We start from the raw sequence: 3,844 nt of genomic DNA, 5'->3' as shown, positions 1-3,844 counted from the left end.
TGAACACCCTTCAGTAAATCAAGCCAAGGCTACAGACCAAACATCAAGTAGCGATTCAGAAGACATTCTCCTGGCATCTGTTAAGCGTAAAATTCAACGAAAAGAAAGACACCATGTTTCCTCGTCATCTGAATTAGACGATAGCTGTAACGATGAAGATTACAAACCATCAAGAAACAGTGACTCGAGCGATGGCAACGTTTTAGTTGATAAAAGAAAGAAAAAATGGTTTCGAAAACAAATAAGGCCGATGAAAGGGAAGAAGGAAGAAAAAATGGTAATAAAAAGATGAAAAAAGAAGATAAAAGCAAACAAAAAGCCAATACCGAAATAAAAAATAAAACATATAAAAATTTGAAAACTTCAAAAAATGACAGATGTGTTGATAACCAACTGGATACTGCTTTGGCACAGAGCAAGGCACATACTGTGCATACTATTTTAAAGAAACATGGAGAAAGAAGATTGTCGAACTTGATGACTTGTAATTTATCGCAGAAAGTAGATGCCACCAGATGGAAACTGCTACTATAACGCCGTTCTCCTTCAAATTGATACAGTTAACTCAGTAAAAGATTGAAGGTTAAATATTTGTGAACATTTGTTAAGCAATGAAAAACATTACAAATGTTACATGACCAGTTCAGACAGCAATAACGACAAAAAATGACTACACAGTATATTGAAAAAATCAACTGTCTTAAAAAGGACGGAATATGGAACAAACAACTCTCAGATCTGCTATCATTGGCAACCGCTTACTATTTGAACAGGTACATCACACTATATTTTAGCACACTAAACAATCCAGTCATACATATTACTACAGATATGGCTGTGTCCAATGCTGTAGAATTAGATGAAGATATAAGATTGGCATATCTTGCAGTCCCTGGATTTGAGCATTATGATGGCTGTGTGAGGTCGGATTCATCTGCAAAGATAAGCTCCAACAACTCCCCTTTAACAACAGATGACTCAGTCATAATCAACTTGCCTGAATCAAATCAAGTGACGAACTCGAAGAAGAAAAAAAACAGGTTTGAACGATGTACCTACTACACCCAGAAAAAAAGCACACTATGTCTCTCCTACGAAACGAAAATAAACTCGCAAAAAGACTTTAAATGTTGATCAATGGTAAAAGAATGTGCGAAAAAAACGCAAGAACATGGGTAAAAGTTATATTTCAGCTAAAACAAAAAATAGCGTCCAGGAAAAATGTGTGAGAGTATCAAACTGTACTAACTGTAGATATAAATGTTCAGAAAAAATCCCTGAAGAAGCAAGACAAGCTATATTCGATTCCTAGAAAGAGGGACTTTATTTGTCAACATATTCAAGTAAAACCAACTAGTAAAATATATGGCAGAACGTATAAACATAATTCAAGATCATACTCATAAAAACAACTATGTGAATTATTTCATATCTGAGTCTCAAAATGGATTTTAAAGCAATGTTGTAATCTTTAAAGTGTTTTTTTTTCTCAAAACTATAAAATATGTTGATGAGCCCTTTTGGCAAATACCCGACGATATAAGATTAATAATAGTACAACATTGTCTTTGTTTATAATATTATTTTAATAGTTATACCACATTCTACCGCATTGTAGCTTCTAACGGAGATATTAACACGTTTATCTGACAGGCCTTAATGAGATCATCACATGATAAAAGTATATTGTTAACATGATAGGCTCTTTAAATCATTGTATTGCCACACATTGCAGTCTAAGCAATATCGCAAATATTGATAAACATATTTTTGGACGTGACAAAACACATGGTTATTTTGAATTGTCTTCCTTGTTGCGATTAATATCCTTCATTGTGTTAAAGTTCGTCATTCCATCTGTTTATCTGACATTTGACATGCTCACAGCAGTTAATATCTGGTAATTGCGACATTTGTTTCTGTTAAGCTCAGGAAACCATGACGGATATTCTTTTGTTACTTTAATCTTTCAATGAAATGTGCGATATCCATCGTCCTGTTTTAGAAATTGATATCAATGACGTGTGTATCAACATAAAAATGATCTAATTTGTCATGTATTAAGGCTCTTTACGTCAGATCTACCATCATTTATATTCAACCTATATCGTAATAGCTTTCAATTTGTCATAAACTTGGACTAGAGTATAAAAAGTATTCTCTACATACAATTCACATTTATAAATACTTGAAGTGCGATCTTTTCGGAAGAAATAAAACATCAAACTCTCCATTAATGTCTTCAAAAGTATTATATACCTTCGATGTTTCATGTGCTTGAATCTTAGATGTTTTATTGTTAACCACGGTATATATACAAACAAGTATATTATTTAATGTTACCTGAACTGAATATTTAAATAATTGTAACCGATTTATTTTTAGAATAGTATTTTATTTTGTTCTATTTTGTTTTTATTTCCTGTTTTGATATGGCTACTTCCTGTCCAAAACCGGAAGTTCGATAAAAGGATTATGATATCACAATAGCATGCATAATTGAATGCTACGGTGATATTAGACGGAATATTTCCCCACGACATGCAAATTTGTAGATCATCAGAATCATCACAAATGGAGATATGTCAAATATTTGAGTAAATGTAACCTTACCACATGCCAGAACACCATTAAGGACTACAAATATTATTAACGATGACAAGGCAAGCATATTTGTCATTTCAAAACAGCCAGAAGCAAATTGATTTACGCATTTGCTTGAAAAAAGTGCATAACCCTTCATTTATCTTTTCTTTGTTTTAACATAAACACATCTAATTTGAGTGATGCAAATTTGTACTTGAATGGTTATTTTAGAAAAGCATTGATTTGTGTACATTACGTGTCTTATTGCAATTTATAACAAGATGACGTCATGATTTCTCTTTTTAAAGCTTTTTAAAAACTCGTCTGAAAACAAATATGGATGCAAAAAAATCGAGTACCGAACAGTAAATAAAAGGGAAAGACAGTACAATTAATTACAATTTATTTATGCCTAAATTCGTTTACAGTTTTCCTTTTTGCAGTTGGTTATTTGCAAAAACATACATTTTAGAAGCGATCCATTGTCTTTATGGCAAAATTAACAATAAAGTGTTGAAAGTGTTACGGAAGGAAGAAGGTGAACCACACGAAGGTTATATCACAACTTAATTAAAAGGCCACAAAACTATCTAATGACATGGACCATGTTTTTCTCCAACATATACCGGGAACATAATTATACCATTAATGTAACGATGTCACATGTGTGTTGAATAAATTCAGTAAAATCTCTTTATAATTAACTTTTACAAAGCACATTTGATTGCATAACCCTCTTGTTTTCTTTGTAGAACCGTGTCTGATCAAGTCTCGATTAAATCCGCTTATTGTTTATCTCATTTGTTTTTGTAAGAAAATCATCGAGCTATTTTTTTTAGCCTTGGCGGTTTCAACTCCTTTAACCTTGGCAATAACCCAAAAGCCGATCAAAATATGTGAACTGTAACCCTTGGAGGTTTCAAAACCTGTAACCCTATCCCTAACTCAAAAACCGATCAAAAATATAACCCTAATCCTTAATGGTTTCAAAACCTTTAACCTTTGCCATAACTCAAAAACTGTTCAATATATCTTAATCCTAACCCTCAGTGGTTTTAAAACCTTTCACCTAAGCCCTTACTCAAAAACCGTTCAAAACATTGAAATAATGTTTTTGTTAATGCAAGAGACTCCACGCATGTTTGTACCTAGGCCTGTGATATAATATTTTCATCAATTCACAATGACCTTTGATAACTAAGCAGTGGCGCCCACTGTTATAAAAACTGTTGTGTGTCTCAAATATACCTAAACTGTT

This window comes from Mya arenaria, chromosome 4, assembly GCF_026914265.1.
Source record: "Mya arenaria isolate MELC-2E11 chromosome 4, ASM2691426v1".
NCBI classification, from domain to species: domain Eukaryota; kingdom Metazoa; phylum Mollusca; class Bivalvia; order Myida; family Myidae; genus Mya; species Mya arenaria.
Note: the sequence above shows the minus strand (reverse complement) of the source record.